Source organism: Myxocyprinus asiaticus, chromosome 46 (genome assembly GCF_019703515.2).
Source record: "Myxocyprinus asiaticus isolate MX2 ecotype Aquarium Trade chromosome 46, UBuf_Myxa_2, whole genome shotgun sequence".
In the NCBI taxonomy this organism is placed as follows: Eukaryota; Metazoa; Chordata; class Actinopteri; order Cypriniformes; family Catostomidae; genus Myxocyprinus; species Myxocyprinus asiaticus.
In genome coordinates this window covers 27,503,677-27,526,076 of record NC_059389.1, presented here as the reverse complement: position 1 = coordinate 27,526,076, position 22,400 = coordinate 27,503,677, and positions in this window count along the sequence as shown.

The window sequence follows — 22,400 nt, the reverse complement described above, 5'->3', positions numbered from 1 at the left end:
CCAACCATCAGCAGCATCAGCCCATCAACGCATGCCCATCAACACCAACCCATCTGCACTGATTAGTACATCAGCACATGCATTTCAGTACCAGCCCAGCAGAAAACACCCATAAACACAGACCTATCAGCACCAATCAGCCCATCCCCACATGCCTATCACCACACACATCATATAAGCACACACTCATCAGCCAATTCCCATTAGAACCTACCCATTAGCACAGGCTTATTGGCACATGCCTATCAGCACACACCCATTACCACCAGCCCATCAAAATACATCCATCATCACACGCTCAGCACAAGGCCATCATCACATGTCCATTAGCACACGCTCATCAGCACCAGCCCATCAGCACATGCTCATCTCCATATGTCCATCAGCATCAGCCCATCAGCACATGCCCATCATCACATGCTCAACAGCACATGCCCATCATCACATGTCCATCAGCACATGCTCATCAGCACGAGGTCATCATCACAAGCTTATACTCACATGCTCATCAGCACCAGCACATAAACACCAGCCCATCATCAAATGCTCATCAGCACTAGCCCATCAGCACACTACCATCAACACATGCCCATCACCACCACCCCCTCAGAATATGTGCATCATCACACATTCATCAGCACATGGCCATCATCACATATCCATTAGCACATGCTCATCAGCACACGCTCATCAGCACCAGCACATGCTCATTTGCACATGTCCATCAGCACCAGCCCATCAGCACATGCTCATCTGCACATCCATCAGCATCAGCCCATCAGCACAAGCTCATCATCAAATGCTCATCAGCACATGCCCATCATCACATGCCTATCACCACATGCTCATCACCACATGCTCATCAGCACATGCCCATCATCACATGCCCATCATCACACGCTCATCAGCACTTATCCATTATCACACCCTTTTCAGCACACAACCATCAACACACACCCATCACCACCAGGCCATCAGAATACTTCAATCATCACATGCTCATCAGCACATGGCCATCATCACATGTCCATTACCACACACTCATCAGCACATGCTCATCTGCACATATTCATCAGACCATCATCACACGCCCATCATCATATGCTTCTCAGCACATGCCCATCAGCACACGCCCATCAGTACAAGCTCATCATCACAAGCTTATCATCACACGCTCACCAGCATCAGCCCATAAGCACCAGCCCATCATCAAACGCTCATCAACACATGCATCACATGCTCATCACCACATGCCCATCATCACATGCCCATCAGCACCAGCTCATCATCACACGCTCATCAGCACTTATCCATTATCACACGCTCTTCAGCACACAACCATCAACACACACCCATCACCACCAGGCCATCAGAATACTTCAATCATCACATGCTCATCAGCACATGGCCATCATCACATGTCCATTACCACACACTCATCAGCACATGCTCATCTGCACATGTTCATCAGACCATCATCACATGCTTCTCAGCACATGCCCATCAGCACACGCCCATCAGTACAAGCTCATCATCACAAGCTTATCATCACACACTCACCAGCATCAGCCCATCAGCACCAGCCCATAATCAAATGCTCATCAGCACATGCCAATCATCACATGCCCATCAGCACACGCCCATTAGCACAAGTCAGTTAGCAAAAGCCCAGTGGCACACACTCATCAGCACCAGCCCATCAGCACATGCTCATCGGCACATGTCCATCAGCACCAGCACATCAGCACATGCCCATCATCACACGCTCATCAGCACATGCCCATTATCACATGCCCATCAGAATTCACCCATCAGCACAAGCTCATCATCACAAGCTTTTCATCAAACGCTCAGCAGCACCAGCCCATCATAGCAAGTTCATCAGCACATGCTTATCAGCACATGACCATCATCACATGTCCATCAGCCCACTCCCATCAGCACATGTTCATCAGGACATGCTCATCAGCACACACCGATCAGCAAACTTTGATCAGCACACTCCCATCAGCACCAGCCCATCGGCACATGCTCATTGGCTAATGTCCATCAGCACCAGCCCATTATCACACGCTAATCAGCACATGCCCATCAGCACACTCCCATCAGGACCAGCCATTCACCACTAGCCCATTAGCACGCACCCATCAGAACCAGCCCTTCAGTATACACCCATCAGACAAGCCAATCACCAAAAGCAAATCATGAATCCACTGGCACCAGTATCAAGTATCAAGGCAAGTTTCACTATTATTCAAAACTGGGGTTAGTGATTTGAACAAACCTATTGCCCTAAGGTTAAGCTTCAGAGTATAACTTGTCCAACACGTTTGTGCTAAAGTCTACCTTAAATAATCATGCGGCTTGTTGAGGTGAAGTGCCTTATTATGTTTCAGACTTACTTGGCGGACAATAAAACAGGTTAAAAATAGACTTATAGACCCATAGACTTATAATGAAGGAGAGATCACAGCCATATAGGAAATTGCCATACAACTTACATACATACAATGTTGGGGAGTAACTGAAAATAGTAACCTAACATAACTGCATTTTTTCAGAAGCGTGTCAGTAGCTCGGATGTTTTAAAAATATTGAAGATTTTCCAGTAACAAGTGACTTTTTCCAACAAGAAGGTGTAACTTTCCAAAACACTACAAAGCTGTATTTATGTCACATTTCATTGCATTCCAGCCAGCATGGGAGATAAACGAACATGCTCTCCTAGAATATTCTTCTCTCTCTGCCATGGGGAAGCCCAGTTCATTTCAGCGAAATAGTTTGTTTGGAACTTTTGTTTTAGTTCAGATTAAGGCTTATTTCATTAAACTGGCAAAAAAAAAAAAAAAAAAAAACATCTCACCAGCGTTCTCAAAAATACATGCAAATCATATTGCTTTCTTAATACACATCATAAATCAAGCATAGTTTCAGTTCAGGCAGGTCACGTTAGTCAAGCTTGCAATCAGATGATGCTAAGCTGATCATGACATCTACCAATACAATCCAGACACTTATCAGAGCGGTTCTAATTAAGTCCACTATTTTATTAATTGCCTTAGTTGCGTTAATTGCTGCACTCTGTGCTTTGTCTATACATGGCTGCATGGATGGGCAGGGAGTTTGCCCAGAACAGAGCCATACTGCCAACATCAACAAATTGATTCAACTGTTTCTACTGAGTGGTTAAAAATATTCATTCAAAGTATTTGTCAAAGTATTAATTTGACGGAATTGGTCCTGACTGAAATATTTAGTTACATATATTAGAAGGAAATTCAATAAATTTCATTCTAGTCTAGCAGGGTTGTCCTTTTAAATAGCTTTGATGGAAATGGGAGACAATGCATACATACAGTATATAAACTGAAATGAACTTAAATCATTTTTTGTAATGTTGTTCTTTGAATCAATATAAAATTACCACTTTGACATTTCAAAGGTCAGCACAGATGAGTATATGTGGGGCCTGCATCTTTGCGGGCGCTACAGTAGTGACACAGGGCTTTCTGTTTCACAGGCCTCTGGGTAAACTAAGTGCTGGACCAAAACAGGTGAGAGTTAGACCAGAAGTGACACAATGACTGTTCTGCTCACTGATTGGCCTGACACTTTCACTCTTTGTGAGATACAGCAGCCTATCTGTCTGTCTGTCAACAATGTCAGAGCGACACAGTGAGTGACTGACAGCCCACCGCTGCACCTGACACCTGTGACAGTGACATTGCAGTGACACTACTGTGCAGTGTGTGTGTGGGACTGACCATTTATCAGTGGTATTTTTCCACCATTTAGACCTGTCAATTCACCAACACACACTCATTTGACACATTAACTAAAATGCTTCAAATTGGAGGTTAGTAGTGTCTACTAGCGTGTGTGTCACTATACTTACAAAACCAACCTCTTTATAACATACACAAAAACACACAGATGCCTGTACACACACCACAGCCATGCATAACAGGGGAACACATTCACACACTGAACACATTTTGAAAGGAATACTAACTTTCTACTTACTGAATACTACACAGTTTATACTGTATACTGCCTCATATACACTTTACATTAATGTTCCCTGTAACACTTTACAACAAGGTTCCATTCATTAACATAATACATGAAGTATCATGAACTAACAATGAACAATATATATATTTTTTTACAGTATTTATTAATCTTTGTTAGTGTTAGTTAATACAAATAAAATTGTTCATTGGTAGTTCTGTCATGGAGATAGTAGGTTTTTAGAACCCATTTGCAGAGGCTTAATAAATAATAATCCAGAGCAAGAGGAAACACAAAAGACTCACCAAACTCATCTCAATACAATTAACAATGCAAGACAAAAGACAGGGGGAACACCAGGGCTATAAATATGCAGAACTCAATGACACAAACTAGAAACACCTGTTAACAATTAGGAAGGGAAAATGAACTAAGACAAGGCAATAACAGGGAAATCAAGTTTCAAGTCTAGCGACCCCTACTGGTGACAGAGTCCCCCCTTTAATGGGCGACTCCTGACGCCCAACATAAAAACAAAACAACAAGAAAGAATGGGTACGGCGGTTTGGGTGGCAGCTCCAGAAAGGAGGCATGATCTGGAGGCCAGGGAGGTGACTCTAGGAAGTGAGTAGGGTCTAGAGGCCTTGGAGGAGCCCTGGGCTGTGAAACAGGCCCGACAATGCAGAGGGGCATTTTGGAATCTCAGAAGGTGGGGCCGCTGGCATCTCAGGAGGTGGAGCCGCAGGAAGAGGAGCAGTATGTGGCTCAGGAGGCAGAGTGGATGGAGTCGCAGGAGGCGGAGCCTCAGGGGATGGAGCCGCAGGAGACAGAGACTCAGTCATATTTAAAAGATAGCATTCTGTGAGGAACAGGGTGAAAATGAATTGAGTTCCTTCCTCCTGGACCCTTTGTTCTAACTCAGGCTCGAGGGTGAAGGAATGCTGTTTAAAGAACGGGGAAATTTTGAGCTCAGTTTGGTACTCGTCGCTCGGGAGGTGATACAAAGCCAAATCATCAATGTGGAGGATTGCATCCTTAGAGACGTTGATCCACATGGTTTGGTTGGGAAGCATGATGCGGGTAGCTGTATCGTGTTGATCATAGGTTAGCATTGCCACTCGTGCTGGAGTGTTTACTAGCCATTGGTTTCTGACAATCTCGGCTTGGGTGGTGACAATTTGGAAATGAGGTTTCGCCTCAGCAGGACAGCGGGCATCTGTCCTCATGGGCTTTAGGCCATAGATCCCATCTGTATTGCCACAAATGAAAGGCTTGCTAGGGCAGAGGTAGTGTATATCTTTAGTTAGGGTACACATTTGCAAATTTGGTGTGAGGTACAGTTGTTTGTTGCTGTCATGATAGGCTACTACAGGCAGTGTGTGTATTTTAAAGCTATGGCGGAATCCTACCCATAGCCAAATTGTCAATAGACGAACTTACTTCACGCAGCATATCGGACATTAATGCATTGACCATTTGAGTCTGTGCATGGTCACTTTGTATGACAGAAAATAATTGATTTACAGATTTAATTGTTTGGTTCAAAACAATGCTGTGGGTACTGAGGATGACCACATTTAGTCAGTGGTAAGTTCTAAATTCTGGTTGGGATCTTTCCTTGTCCGCAACGCAATTCAAGAAAAAAGTGACATGGACTTAATATGCGTGGAGCTTTCTGAAACCCCAACTGGGTTCAGGGTAGCTTGCAAATAGTAGGATGTAAGGAGTCAATCCTGATATCATGCCTTCAGAATTTCTTATTAACTCACTTATTAACTCATTAACTAACTTAGCTAGGACTTGCCTCTTAGCAGACAGCTGAATATTTTCCTATCAATCATCTAAGGGTGTTAGTGATGTAGTGTGTATGTATGATTTGTCTGTGATGCAGTGTAACTGTGATTTAGTCTAAATCAGCTTGTTGGGCTCCCCCCTTCTCTAGCCTGATGAAGCCTGTGACGAATCTTGATTCTGTAAGTGACTGAGGACAGTTTATTGACAATCTCATGAGGGCCAGTCCAGTGAGGCCGGAATTTCTGTGACAAGCAGTGGGAGGATGTTTGGCATGGTTGTGCGAAATTGTAGTACCAGACTTTGTCACCCACGTTGAGTTCTTCTTGAGACTCCTTTTGGTCATAATAGTTCTTCTGGCCTTCTGCGCTTTTCTGGAGTTGGTGCTGGACAAACGCAAAGGTTGTTCTCAAGTGGTGGTGCAAGTTTTCCAGGTAATGGTGGGTAGTATAGGCAATAACAAGGTTCATGTCACCTGGCTAGTACAGCAGATGAAGTGGCAGTGTCATTTGTCATCCAGTCATTAGCTCGAATGGGGGCACCCCCGTAGATTTGTGTGGTGTCGCCCAGATGGCCATGAGTACCAAGGAGAGTTTGATGTCCCAGTCTTTTTGGTCCCAGTCCAAATATGGCAAAAACATCAGGAGACAAGCTGTGGTTTGAGCTGTGTTGTTGGGAGCTGGAAGGCATTCTACCCACTTTGTGAACTCACAGACAACGTTGAGGAAGTATTTGTTGCTTCTGGTTGACCTAGGTAGGGGTCCAGCCCAGTCTATTTGGAGGTCTGACCAGGGAAATGTGATTCCTTTGCACTGTAGTAGGGCTCTGTAGTTTGGGTTTGCTGGTTGAAACTGACAGCACACCAGGCATCCTTTCACATATTTTGCTATGTCTTGCTGCATGACAGGCCAGTATGCTACTTGTCTCAGCATTTCGTATATGGCCTTGGCACCGTGGTGTCCAGCACATGGTGTGTTGTGGGCATATATTAGCATGACCCCCCTTTGGCACTGCAGAACCACAAGCTTAGTGAGGCTGTCAGGGACATACAGGAGTACACCATCTTGGAGGTTAATGGTATATATTTTCCTAAAGGATGGGTTTTCTGCCACGTGTGAGTCTGCGATAGGATGTGTGGTGGCATCAGACAAGTAGGCAATAATGGTTTTCAAGGAAGTGTCAGACAATTTGAGGGAGACAATGTCATCACTAAAGAACTGTGGTGACAGTTCGATGAGTGAAGAAGGTTGTTGTTGTGGTCTACTTGAAGTCTGGCGGCGTGTTACAGCCGCAATAGTTGGGGCAGGTGGGCGGGTTTTAAATGACTAAGGATTGCCATGTAGTGCGCCGGATTTGGTGAGGGCATCAGTTTGGTCATCGTAGTCTTTGTCTTGCCCAGGTTGTCATGAGTGGCCTTTGACTTTCTTCCAATACACCAGCATGTCGTGCTCAGTGATGATGGCATTAACTGCTTGGAATAGGTCTTGAGGCTTGACTGGTTTATTGTTTGACATTTTAAATCTGTTTCATCTCCATCCTGGCAGGTGGCATGTGAAACTGAGTTGAGCATAGTTCGAGTCTGTGCAGATGAGGAACTCTTTGATGTGGGCTGCGGCTGTTTGGAGCATGATGAGTATGGCCGCTATCTCTGCATACTGCTATGAATGTGGACCCAACTTGAAGTGTTGTGGTGGATAAGGGTTGTCATTTAGCCAGACTACGCCTGCCCCTGCTTTCAGAGTGCCTTGATGATTGTAGGAACATCCATCCACATAGGCTGTGGGCATGCCTTGGCATACATTCTCCTTGAAGTACCTGTGATTAGTCTGTTCCTGTATTGAGGGTTCTTCAGGTTTGGAAGTTTCAGGTGATACGTCATCAGAGTAGATTTGGCAGGCAGCCAATCCATTGCCCAATGGGGATTTGTGGTTTTGGGCATATCGTGCCTCAACGTCACGTCCCTGGAGGGTCATAAGCCATGTGGCTATGTGTGCATTAGTGACCACACCATCTCGAATGCGTTGGCTGTTGAGAAATGTCACGGGTTGATGGCAGGTTTCTATGATGACCTTTTGTGCACCAATGTAGTTGAAGCAGTGTTGGATGGCCCATACAGTGCAAAGCAAGGCTTTTTCACAGTCTGAGTATTTGCATTCTGGCGGCAGCAGTGTTTTACTGGCATAGGCGACTATTCTCTTGTCTTGGTCACAGCATTGTTAGAGTCCTGCGCTTATGCAGTGTTTGGAGAATCCTGCCTCCAGGTAGAATTCTCTTTCAGGATTAGGGTAGGCCAGACACGGTACAGAGCAAAGGTGTTGTTTGAGTTCCTTCATGGCATTATCCTGAGCCTCTGTCCACACAAATGTGTTGTCCTTCTTGATAAGTGAGGTTAAGGGTTGTGCGATGTCAGAGTAATTCTCGATGAACTGACGTGAGTAGTTGCACATTCCCTGAAAGCTGTGCAGTTCTGAAATGTCCATGGGTGGCTTTATGTTTTGGATAGCTTGGATGCGGTTGGATTCAGGTTCGATGCCATGTGGTCCCACAAGTAGGCCCACATAGTTCACCTTGGTCTTGCGCCATTGTCCTTTGTGGAGAGCAATTTTATCACCAGCAGCTGTGAGTTGCCCCAGGATCTCCTTCAAATGGTCATACACGGTAGTGTTTTTCATGAGGACATTGTCTACATAGATGAGATTACCTCTGGCTCTGGTGTCAGAGCATGCTTTGTTTAGGAAAATGTTGAATTCTGCTGGTGAATTAGTATAGCCAAAGGGACATCTGGTGAAGGTGTACTGTCAGATTCCGAAGGTGAATGCCAGTTTGTGCTGGTCATCGGGGTGTACAGGAATGGTCCAAAGCCCTGATGTGACATCTAGCGTTGAGAAGATGGTTGCACCTTTGATTTTGGGGATTTCCTGGTCAATTTGTGTCATCGGCCATCATGACAGTGGCACTCGTTGGTTTAGTTTACGGTAATCAATTGTCGGTCGCCATTTGCCATTAGGCATTTGGACAGGCCAAATCGGCAAAGAGTAGGTGCTGTTGCAGGGATGGATAATTCCTTTCTCTAGCATAGAGTCGATGATTTCCTACACGGGTTCGTAGGAAACGATTGGGAATTTGTACTGCCTTACAAAGGTGGAGGGTGCATTTGGATGCATTGGTATACGTACCATACATATGGCATCTGCATCCTGCAGAACTTGTTGAACCTGTGCATTGAATCCAGGGTAAAGTTCTTCCACTGTTGGGGTTTCCAATATACTCCTGGTCATGGAGATCACTTGCTGGTTGGCTTCTGGTGCAGGTTGGGTAGAGACAGTGTACACTGAGAGGTGTATATCATCTGTCATTTCTGTTCGCCACAGCTGTTCCTTGGTTACAGGCAGGATAAAGGCAATGGCAATTGTTCTGAAAGGTGCTGTGAATACAGTGACATTGAAGCTTTCGGCTGGCACTAGGGCTGATGGAAGGGGGCCTATGACAGATATGGTGAGTTTGAAGTTGTGGAAGGCTTGGCTGATTAACCATCCCAGGTGACTTGCTTTGGTGACTTGGACATCTGTAGCTGAACAGTTGTTGAACAGTACATATACTACCTGGGAGGTAACCTTGATGAGGGGCATCTCTTCTAAGATAAGGCCAAGTTCCATGCATTCCAAGGAAGGTTGGAAGAAACCAAGCGCGTGGTTGAGTGTTTGGCCAGGCTGCATATTGAGTCAAACACTGACATCTTTTGTGTAGGCTGGTATGGTGGCTTCCTATTCATTGATCATAGCACAGGCCTCAGGGATGGTTTGGCCTGATTTGAGGTTCTTAAGGTCAACCCACACAACCTCATTCACTGTGTCCATGCAAGCATGACCAGGACATCTGCTCCAATGTAGGCATTATGGGGCAGGTCTGGGACCACAAGGAAGTAATGCGTCAGACATCTCTCATTCCAGTTTAAGTTCAGAGCACAGACTCCTTTGGCTGTCACCATGGTTGGCAGGTGAGGATTCAGAGGGAATCGAGTGTGCTTGGTAATGTAAGGCAGTTCTAGTGTGCCTTGAGATAGGGTGTTGAAGAGTCTGGAGCTGATGGCTGAGTTATCAGCCCATAGGGCCAGTACCATATTGGTCACTATCTTGCCATGCAGTTGTATTCCTGTTATTAATTGAAGGCAGTAGAAGTCTGGGTCTATCATTGGCTGTAGGGCACACAGTAGTGGAGCTTGGTCCAATACTGGGGCTGTGTCTTTGTCCTTGACTGGTGGGCCATTGATGACATTTGTGACTTGACACTGCACCTCTGGAGGGTTAATGGGATGGAGAGGTAGAGGTTCTCAAACTTGGGCCCATATTTTTAGTTGTTTGAAGTCTATCAAGGGCTCAAAATGGTCCAATAAATCTTTCCCGGTGAGAAGAGGGAAGTTCTCCAATGGTGAGATGTATATTGGATGCATTAGGCTCATGGGGCTAAAGGTTAGGTGTACTGGTGCCACCCGTTCCAGTTAGATTCCAGTTTGGGAGTATGCCTGCACATGTAGTGTACATCTATGGAGTTGAAGAGTTCAGTTTGTTCTTTTGGCACTTTCTTGTACCTTCTCGATGAGCTGGGATGACATTAGGGTTATGTCGGCTCCAGTGTCTGCCAGGGCTTCCAATCTCACTTGGTATTTCAGAGTGATGCAGAGGTAGAATTTCTTGGTGACTCCTTTTTCAATCATGTCCCCTAGGAGTTGGGGAAATGTGACCTGAGTGGTGACTGGCAGGGATTTGGAATTTGGGTCTTGTTGATCAATGAGGAGGCAGATGATCAAGATGGCACTCTCTGGTACCTCAGGGTTATCAATAGTACTTGACTGGGGAAGATCCATTTGGCTTGAGTTGCTTGCTGTCTCTAGTGTTAGGCACCCAGGTTGGATCTCTGGTTTGTCTGAAAGTGAAATTTGTTCTTTGTTCGTGATACTCAATGGTTGGTCGATGGACGGTTGAGCATTGTTGTGTACAGCAGGAGGTTGCACTAGGTGAGCATTGGTCATCTGTTCCACTTTTAGTCATAAGGCATCTGACTTATCCTACCCATCCTTCTTGGGTGGATTCTGTTTAAAATATCCCTTTAGTAGCCTTAGTAGTTCTTTTGAGTCTTCTGTTGGCGGATTATCATGACCTCGTGCAGGCTCGGTTCTTGGCCTGTCTGCATAGTGTCGAGGTGGATTCCGTCGATGATTACTTGGACTTCTTGTCCCTGGCTGTGCCGACTCGTCCTTAGATGCCCAGCTGGATGTCCATGTGGTTTTCCCTTTTGGGTTTTCCAAGGGATATGGTTGGCACCATGCTTCTCCCAGTGGTTGGTCTGATGTATGGGCCTGGCACCAGTGTGGTGGTCACGTTCCTTCCTGGATGGAGGTTCTTTTCGATTTTTTTGAAAGGCTTGGCGTTGTCATGTTGATGTAAGCCTTTTGTGCTAAGTCACATAGTTGTTGGGTCGTCATTGTGCGAGGACAGGCCACAATTCCAAGATAAAGGTTCACCATGGGATGAAGGTTTCGAATGAAGAGATTCTTGAAGTTATAGTCTTCTTCCATCTCAGGTTCATTCCAGGCCCGAAGTAGGCTTGTCAGAGTTGGCCATAATAGGCTTGAGGAGTCTCGTACCATGTATGTTTGACATCCAAGGCAGCAATCACTCCTGGTTCAGATTCTGGGTCTGAGAATTCTTTCATCAGGGCCTCTCTGAGTAGTTGGTAGTCAGACTGTGTTTGGGCAGACTGCCTGTCCAGGAAACTTTAAACCTCTTGAGCTTGCACCATTTCTTTCTGAAACTCTATGGTCTGTAGCTTTAGGTCATCCACTTCATGTTCGAGACATTCTATTCCAGACAGTCAGTGTTCTGGTCACTCTGGGCAAGGTAGCCAGTGATTTTGACCAGCTCTTGGTGATTGTAGCTTTGGGTTGGATCATGTGTCATGAGTTCTTGTATGAACTTGAATTTGGTGCCATAGGCCATCTGCAGCTTTGGGTGGAAGATTGTCCATTAGGCCACTCAGCCATACCTACAAGTATTCCCAGTGTGCAGCAGGATTGATTGACTGAGACATGTTGGCAAGCTGTGCTGAAAGGCTAGAGCAAGAAAGAGCTGACACTGATGTGTACTGGGTTTAAGGGTCTAGGTATATTGGGACAGCTAAGTGTGTAGTGGGACAGCTAGTGAAATGCAGTGGTGATTCTATGTGGGTCTCAATCGGTGTGAGTAACGAATGAGGTGTTTTATTATTATGTGTTTTTTTCTTCTTCAAAACATCAAAAAGTTGTTTTTTTTCAACTAAGGAGAAAACAATGTGATTTTTTTTCTACAATTGAAATATTCTTTCCCTTTGACACAAAATCCTTTCCAATCAAAAAGCGGAGCACTGGAAAAATTATGGTTACCTGACACCTTGATTTGATTTGAGCCGTGCACGGGAGGGATGCTGTGATCTTGCATTGGTGGAAGTGAGGAGAGGGGCTATTGGAGTGGGAATAGGTGAGGTAAAGCACATGTAACAGTTTAATCAATGACTTGATATTCAACTCAGTTCTTATTGGTGCAATGTTACTTAGGATTGATTGATGGTTTGTCACCAGGTTCAGTCTGTGACTTTACAAGGAATAAGGAAGGAGACAGAGGGAGAGGAGAGAAGGACAGGGCAAGGCAGAATAGGTGAGTTAATTAAGTAGTGAAAGTCCACTATTCGTGTGCTGCTCAATTGCGCTATTTGGGTTATAATCTAGATGTAGTTTTGGGTAATTGTTGGGAGCGAATGCATCATATCCCACAAAAGATTCAAAATTAAAATTGGACAAATTGTTCGAAACCAATGAAAACGAGCTAAAGGTGATTTCCGTTTTTCTTTGAAAACCCAGTGATGGCGAATTATCATCATATCTTATATTGCAGAGCCTCATGGAGAAATTGCTCTCAATCTAGTGGAATCTAACAAGCAAGTCTACCTCACCTGGCTGCTCCCGAACACGCAGCTAAGATGGCTTGAACCGCTATTCACCGTTCCCCAACAACGATGCCATAGAGACTTTTAACACAAAAGGACAGCACTCAAAATGGAGCAGTCAGTTCCCATCCGGGTGGTATACTGACTCCACAAATTGGAGTGTCCGGTTGCTGATGTCTGTCTATGAGGTTGGGATGCTGAGTGCCAGCAGAAGCACCATAGAGACTTTAAACACAAAGGGACAACACTCAAAATGGAGCAGTCAGGGCCCACCTGGGTGGTATGCTGACTCAACAAATTGGAATGTCCAGTTGCTGATGTCCACCTATGGGGTTGGACTGCTGGACCAGTGGCAGCAGTACACAAGGCACCTAAGAGCAGGTGTCGGGGTGAGTCAGAGTCAGATGTGGCAGGTTGCCAGAAACTCACAAGGGCGGAAACAATCACCTCAATGCCACTGCAACACAGACAAAACAGAAAAGCACATAATCAAATGAAAAATAATGGAAAGCGGGGGAAGAGAGGGGAAAAAAAAACAGTCAATCAGGATTAAATCCTAAAAAAATTAAATAACTGAGATAAGCCAAAACTTGAGGGATAATAATGGATAATAGAATAACAGAAGCCAGATAATAACAGTAATAACAAGCAGTAATAAGTCTTTCTGCTTAGAATGCTTCACAACTTATTATTATCTGATAAGACGAAATAAAGTAGTCATAAATCAACCAAATGGGAAATAGAAAGATTTTTTTAAAAGTTTAAATTATTTTAATTATTAACTCATTTAATTATTAAATTGGAATTTAATAAATAAATTGTTTGTAGAAGGTATCTAATAGAATGAAAGCAAAGCGATGGAAAGCAACAATGGTTGAAATACAGAACAGAGAAGAGACCAAGAAAAGTTAATTTGAAATGCATAGAAAAGCTTTAATGTCCCCACATTGCCACACACACAAGCTGTATTCAAATGATACAGACATAGGATGCTAACCGCTAACCTTCAAGGCTAATGGCTTTAGCTTATGTTTAACTATAGAGGACCACTCTGTTAGCTTAGCTACGATGGATGTTCATTCACAAAAATGTGGTGTCGACGGGTTGCACATGTGCCATTGGGAGTTGCCCCAGAAGTGCCTTGTAGGATTTCCCGTGACCACTGGTTGTCATGGCAACTGACACCACACATTATTGTGGGACACGTGCTCGTCGGTGCCTGGGAGCAACAACTGAAGCTACTCACATGAAACATCGGCGCGTTTCAAACAATGCACATCAAAGAAAACGGTCAGATTTTCAACAAAGCACAAATAATTCTGTCACGTTTATGCCGAGGAGCGGACTATATTATTTTTATTCCGAGCAGTTCTTATGATGTGGCGCTTGTTATGTTATTAATTCAGAGTGTTAAAATGCTCACAATTTCAATAGTTCAGTGTGTGTGCATCTTGTTGATGGAGCGCTTACCATTTCATTCATTCAAAGTGTTGGCACGCTAGCTATTCCATTCATTCAAAGCGTCGGCACGCTAGCTATTCCATTCATTCAAAGCGTCGGAGCGCTTATAATGTTGACATTCAGTTTCTCGCCTGTTCACAGCGATATCTTATCTCTACTTATGTGGCAGATCTGCAACTATTTCAGCGAAAAATCTATTTGATCTCAGCGGATCTCAAATTTCTTTGCCAGTTACTCTGGACACCCATATTTACTGTAAATTTCAAGCTTTCTAGCTTTCATGCATGCAAAATAAAACTCACTGTCAAATCACACTTGGACACTGACGCACAATGTTACACAAATGTATCAATTAATTTTGCTCAGCAAGCACGTACAATGGGCAATCTGTTAGTCATCTACTCTAATAAATAAAACCCAGGGTGTCCCAGTTCAGTTGAATGTCATCGGAGCATCGCAATGGCAACAATCTGGCTGCAATAAAGCCTTTACAGAAAGACAAAGAGGTGCAGCATTCAGAAACATTCTCACGCCTCCACCGTGAGGGGTTTGCTTCCTGACAGGTGTGTTTTTATTGAATTTACTGCAGTTTCAACTAAAACAAGCTATGATTGACATTTTGTCAAACAGTTTAGTTTTATTCTGGTGCCTTCTCATGTGTTGAGAGGCAAAACTTGAGCTCTCTATTCTCATCACACAAAAACACTAACAACAGGCTGGCATACATCACATACGGCACATCAGATTTGTTTTATCCATTTCTGATCTATTAGCAGGAATAATAGAAAAGATAAACACTCAAAATGACTTGCTATATGCTCATAAATTTAGATTAAACTGCCTGCATTCTCCACCATTATACGTAGGAATTTTAGCTCATTATTGGTTAAAAGAGGAATAATGATCTAATCTCTAGGGAATCTAACAGAATTAATATTTAACACCCAATCAATGTATTCATCCACTGATATGTTGAAACTCGCATCTTTATCAATTCTTTTGCTATTTTAGTAGGATGGTTGTCTCCTTGACCAGCCATTTGGCACTCGTTAATTATCTCAAATCAACAATCTAAAAGGAGCTTTAGTCTCTCAACAGGGGACCCCCCGAGGGGAGTGCGATCTTCCTCACAGTTCTTTTGTTCAGGAAAAGGGTCACAGGATGTAGCTGGGAGACTTTCGGCACCAAATATTCAGATTCATAGCTTTATGGCCTGGAAAGGCCCTAAGGTCATTCTTCCAGATGTTTGCTTATTGCTTTGTATATCCTTTGGGATGTTTGCTACCTGGTGCACTTAAATCCTACAGAGATCAAGACAGCTGGGGACGCAGAGGTCAAGGCAGCTAAGGATGCAGAGGGCTCAGCGGTCAAGGCAGCTGGAGACACAGAGGGCTCAGTGGTCAAGCCAGCTGGAGATGCAGAGGTCAAGGTAGCTTGGGACACAGAGGGATCAGTGGTCAAGGCAGCTGGAGGCCGCAGGACAGCTGAGGACTTGGGCAGTGAGGTCAGGACCACTGAAGCTGGAACCACTGAAGCTGGGACCACTGATGAAGGGGGCTTTTTTTTCCTCCTCCTCTTAGAGCCTGCTGTCTCTGGTGAGAGAGAACACAGTGTCTCTGGGGAAGCTGATCCACCTCCCTGCTGGTCTTCCTGCAAGATGTTGGTAATAAACTCCCTAAGAGGCAGGAAATCACAATCCAGTGGCACTGAATACCTTAAAGAATTTTTAAGTCCCAACCAGAATATTGTTCTAAGTGCCCTCTCCTGCATAATAGTCTGAGATGCCAACCCCAAGCTGTATTCCACTGCCGACCTGGATCCCTGGCAAATTTGTTTTGCTGGGTTCATGGTAGGGTCTTGAATCCTGCCACGGAGATACTCCGGTGAGTGAAGGGTTTTAGAACCCAGTTTATTGAAAATAATCCAGAGCATGAGGAACCACAAAAGAAACAAGAATATGACTCACCAAACTCAACTCAATACAATTAACAATTCAAGACAAAAGACATGGAGAACACGATTTAAAAACACCTGTAAACAATTAGGAAGGGAAAATGAACTAAGACAAGGCAATTTCAAAATAGATGTCCAGACCTCTAGCGACCCTTATTGGCTGCTAGGGGAAGTTATACGTGACAAGTTCATGTTAGTTTATAATGCATTAACTTAGTGGTTCCCAACCCTGATCCTGGAGGCCTCCAACACTACACATTTTGGATATCTCCCTAATCAAACACACCTGGTTCAACTCATTAGCTCGTTAGAAGAGACTCTAAGACCTGAATTGGTTGTGTCAGATAATAAGGGTGTAACGATCCATCAATCTGGATCGATGCATCGATCCAATGACCAACAATCCAATGTTATCGAAACAACGCGTAAATATCGATATAGAATTTTTTTTAAGATGTACCATTATTTTAACACTCTCATGTCGGTCACGTCCGTACGCATTTCCATAAGGCAATGAAGCAACCGTATTACATTTATTTGACTTTATGAGTGCTAAATATGCTTTTTATGTGGGACACGGATGTGCGCGGGGTCTTAGAAGCCAAATTGTGCTCTGCTATCCATGCGTGCGTGTCAGCCGAGCTTCCCGTGAAATGTGAGCTCCATTGACAGGATCTGTGTGAGCGCATCAACTGGGCACTCCTTAAAATGCGAGCTCTCATGACAAATGCAGAGTGGTTCACATGCACGATTAATTCGGACTTCCATCGATATCATTGCCTATGCGAAGTACCATGGAGCAGTTCAACCATGTGAAACATCTTGACAACGGCGACATTCTGAACAGCACTAATGAGGGAAAAAGAAACACTTGCTCAGCTCCAGCATCAGTTATAAGACTTTAAACATCTACACATCAACACACTTACTAACATTTATTCCAGTTAACTGTAACAGAATTTTCTACGATTGGTTGCTCAGATTAGTTGCAGTAATTTTTTAACATGTATGTAGAAAATCTGCATACTGTGCACAGTATACATACTATATATAGCAGAAAAGGTAGTATGTTAGAAAACTATTCCGATCATAGCGTTACATTTGCATATTGTTGTTCATGTGTTTATGAACATAAGTTGTGTGTTTAACACAAAAGATAGACAGCCATTATGTTTATGCTTCATTAATGGGCAAAGATAGTGCCAATAAAAAGCTAAACACTTAAAAACCACACACACACACACACACACACACACACACACACACACACATAAAGACAATGCCTATTATGTTTCATGTCAGTGTGTGTCTGTCACAGATATCTCAAACAGATAAACTTCTTTTTTCCTGTGGGATTGTGGGATGACACAGGCAGCCAGTTTCCCACCCTGATTTGATGGATAAATCCTCGGTGACATGATAAAATAAAAGAGCCCTATTTGCTTTGATACATATAAATAGGAAATTAAGTAGTAGTATTGTCAGGGTTAATTAGTCGACAGTGAGGAGCAATGTCTGGCCTGTCTAACATACTGAAATTCCAGTAAGCACCCCCACGCATGCACGTACGCACATACACACACACACACACACACACTAGGGACTCTCTTCCACTGATCAAACTCCTGCCGTTCTAGATTCTGAAATACAGTAATTCTTCCGAAATTAGTAACTGGTGAAATTAGTAATTTTTTTATTTATTTTAAAATACTTTGCAATGTGTGCATGTGTGTTAACATTTTGACACCGATATCGTATATTAACAGAACTTACAAAATTTCATAAATTTCAAATTCAGAATCATGTAAAAATGTTATCTGGTTTTTATATTGAACTGATTATGGATGAGACATATTATCTGTAATATATCTGTAATGTAATATCTGTAAATGCTGTAAAAAATCCATGAAAGAATGTGGCTGAGGCGACATTTTTGCAAAATAATATTACGTTGGTCATTGCAAGTGTTGTGGCAGTTCCGAGGCAAAATATCCACTGTGTGGCACTAAAAGCGAGTTAAATATTCTTCCAAACAGATGGCGTTTTAAAACAGCAAAACCTACCTCCCTATCCTAATCCTTAAACATAAACCATAGGTCAGATGGCAGTGGCACAGTGCAGTTTATCTAAAACACAGGAATAAGGAGATGGAAAGAGTTGTGCAGCTTTAATTAGTGTGACTGCTCTGGTAATGCTTTATTACAATTATCAATGCAAATCTCTTAAATTTCCTTAACATTCTTGTTCAACATTTAACAGCCTTTAACACATCACATGTGCATTCTATAACATCAATAAATCCTGTTTGTCATCAGATGGATGATTCTTTTAAACCCTTATTATACACTAATACACATTAATATACATTCTCTTCAATGCATTCATGAACCTTCACCAGTAATTCAAAAGACTGACATTTTCCCTCAGTAATAGTTCCCAACATTTAGTAAAACATATGTCTTTGAAGGTGCTATATGTAAGATTGACAATAAGCATTTGAAATGGGTACTGCAGTCCAAATTCAAAATATTGGAGAGTTGTCTGCCCCGCCCCAGACTAAAAGCTCATGCAGTTTGCCAGAATGTTGACACGCAAATTAGCCAACTCAGCATCCGTTTTAAAGGATTTCTGGGCTTTAAGCTGTCTCCATCTTCCAAAGGCATCTCCAAAATGTATCCTTGTTTTACTACGCCTCTGGTCATGGTGGTTTTTAGACGGATGGCGAGGCTTTTTAGGTCGGGTGGAATATGTTATCCCTGATCCAGTTTGTTTGATGGCTTCCATGGCTGCAGGACACAGTGTTGTTTGCCTGCAAACTTGTTCAAATCTGGCAACCCAGCAGTGTCGAAATACTACTGGTGAGTGGGCAGTGGGCGAGATCATACAGGCCAAAACATAAACATAAATTCCGCCCAGAATGGAAACTTCAAAGTAGAATATACTGGCTGTAGCATTGTTATTGGAGAAGCCAGTATTTCAACTTAGCATGTTTCCTAATTCTCTAATGACATATTATGATCATTTTATTATTTAGTACAGTAAAAATATTACATATATCACCTTTAAGGACATTTTCAACCAAATAAATCAAGTCACTCTTAAATGTTATATAGACACAAAACACAATTATCTAAGCAAACCCAATGAATTTAGCTAGTCATCAATCATTTACTCTGATTACTAATTATATTATTATCATTACCACCTTAACTGTGTAATATGAACCATAACTATGTTAAATCAACACAGTTCTAAACAAACACAGCAGTTGTAAGGGGGGTGTAAGTGTGCAGCAGTTTCCATATTAACTTTAATATAAGTTTATAAGTTACCTTGTCATGACTAATCATGGCCATTAACAATGTAATGCCTCAGTGAAACAAACTCGGGAAATCAACTCTATTTACGATGTTAAAGTGTAAAATAATTTAACTTGACAGTTTATACGCTTAACTTAAGTGATCATGGTGTTATATCACCAAAGTCTTTGCTTTATAACAAGATTTACCCACTTAAAACACAGGAATAAAGAGACGGAAAGAGTTGTGCTGCTTTCATTAGCGTGACTGCTCTGGTAATGGCTGCCAGTTGCAGCGGTACACGATAAAACTCCAAAGTCACAAAACAGCACACCGCCACCTCTACTGTCCACTCAGGGAATTGCATGTTATCGGTCCATAAGAAATAATATAGTTACAAAGCATATCACCACAAACATAAACTAAAATGATCACCATATTCACTCAAAACATAAATATTTGTGGCCAGACATTTAGGGTGTCACACTAACCTTGGTGTCATAAAAAGCAAATGTGAGATAACCACTTTCGGGTCACATGTTGACTCGCATGCTCTTCAGGACTTGCACCCCAGTCCTTTATATTGCAAGTGCAACACTCTATCAGTTGAGCTATCGTGCAGTTTGATAACACTCTAACAAGCTTGTAAATCTAGTTGGTTATGTAATGCAAACATTAAAAAATATTGCCACAAGTCATGGGCTATAGTACGTGTTTAGAGGATAGCATTTTGTGAGGAACAAGGTGAAAGAAGTGTTAATGAACTGATAATCTGCCGTTTAACGTGGATGTGTGTAAAAGTGAATAAAAGTCATTGTTGTCGCTGCGCCTCTAGTGTTAATTTTGCCATAAAACTACCACGATAGACAGCCAGGTATTTTAATTACTAACCACTGTGATTAATACTCTAACTCGAATCACTGTAGTGTATCAACAAACTGAATATGTGTGATGTTTTTAAGTGTACAAGAAGTCCACAATATGAAACAGAGCTCTCATTAAGCACACAGTAACAAGTTACATTGAGTTCCACTGCAGAATCTCCCAAATAACACTAGCGCTCAAATCATTCCCTGGACATTGAATATACACTTGTTACCAACATGTGAGTAGAAATGAGAGAAAGAGAGAGAGAGAGAGAGAGAGAGAGAGAGAGGGAGGGAGAGCCGCAAGACGAGAGCCACAAGACATCAGCACTGGAAATAGCGCACCACTGAAAAGATAAGAGCAACAATGACTTCCCATCCCATGATAAATCTCAGGAATTGCCACGTTATTTTCACCCACTCTTATACAGTTGCTGTTATTGAATTTAGTACTAGATAAATAGAGCTGGATGGTCACTTTCTCTCATTCTGAACTCTTATCTGATAACACCCACAAGTGTGTGTAGGTGAATGTGTGTGTGTGTTAGAAAAAGAAATGGAAGCAAAGCAGTAGTTCTGTCAGGAAGACTCGTAGTAGCGTACACCATTCATTAAATCAGGCGTCTCGTCCAATCATAATCCAGCATCTTCTTTATAAATCTACAGCAGTCTGTTATTGCATCATGTGCATTGTTTTCACCCTCCATCCACCCCTTCTCCACCAATTTAGGTCCCGTCCTGTTGAGGGGTATGTTCCTCTCCCCTGCCATTCGTCTTCCGCCAGGATCTGATGGTTCGAGCGAGAATCTGAGCACTGAACCGTAGGACGGGGCTTACGCCAATACATATATATATATATATATATATATATATATATATATATATATATATATATATATATATATATATATGATTATTCTCATTATTCCGAGTCTTCTGGTAGAACTGCTTAACTTACTGATGCTACATGAGATTCTAACAGCTCTTGCACCTCATGGTGTGGCTTATTGGAGACTTTTAATGTTCATAATTGTTTGCTAAATCAAGCAGCACTATTACTGTTGCTCAAACCTAAGTTTAGAAATTTAAACAAACCACTAATCCATACATATGATACTATGAATGATACTACAAATCATGGCTTGTAAGGAGATGTGTGCTATTCAGCCTGATCTCATGAAAATAATGTGACCGTGGCAACATTTTTGCAATACGAAATTACGTGCTTCATCACACCTTTTGCTGCACTTTTCCAGTGCAGTGTCCAGCAGGGGGCGCCAAATGCAAGTAAAATGGTGTCATAATCATACAAGGTTTTTAAGGTGAATGTTAGATGGAGGTTTTAATGAGTAAAACGTACCTGCCTAACGTAAAACTTTAACCTAAACCTAACCAATAGTGTTCTTAAAGCAAGTGTGTGTAACGTGTTGACTGCTGACACTGGCAATGATGAAGATGATGATGAGATGAAGAACCCAAGTGCAGTTTATTTACAAAGTGAGAACCAATAACCCTGACTACACGTGAACTAAACTAAACATAAACATGAACATGGCTTGACTTGATTTAAACATGGCTTGACATAAACATGGCTTGACTTAAACATCTACGATCACATCCAAAACTTGACCACTAGACAATGAAAACATGAGGGCTTAAATACAAGACATGGGAGAACATAAACCAATGAACAAACAGAACTGATAACAAGATAATTAAACAATAAACCAATGAAAACATGACACATGAACATGGAGGGAAAACAAGACATCACATGACTAGGGAACAGGAACTAAACTTTTCAAAATAAAAGACACGAATCAACAAAATACACCTGACAGTGTGACATAAAAAGCACATTTCCTGAAGAAACCACTAAGACACTTTCGGCTCACATCTCAGCTTACGTGATTGGCTGGGTTTGAGACTCGAAGTCCAACACTCTATCAGGTGAGCTACTGCGCAAGCTAATCACATTGGAATAAGTGTGTAAATGTAAGTAGGTCTGTAATAAAAGCCTAAAAATTTATTGTTTTTTAAA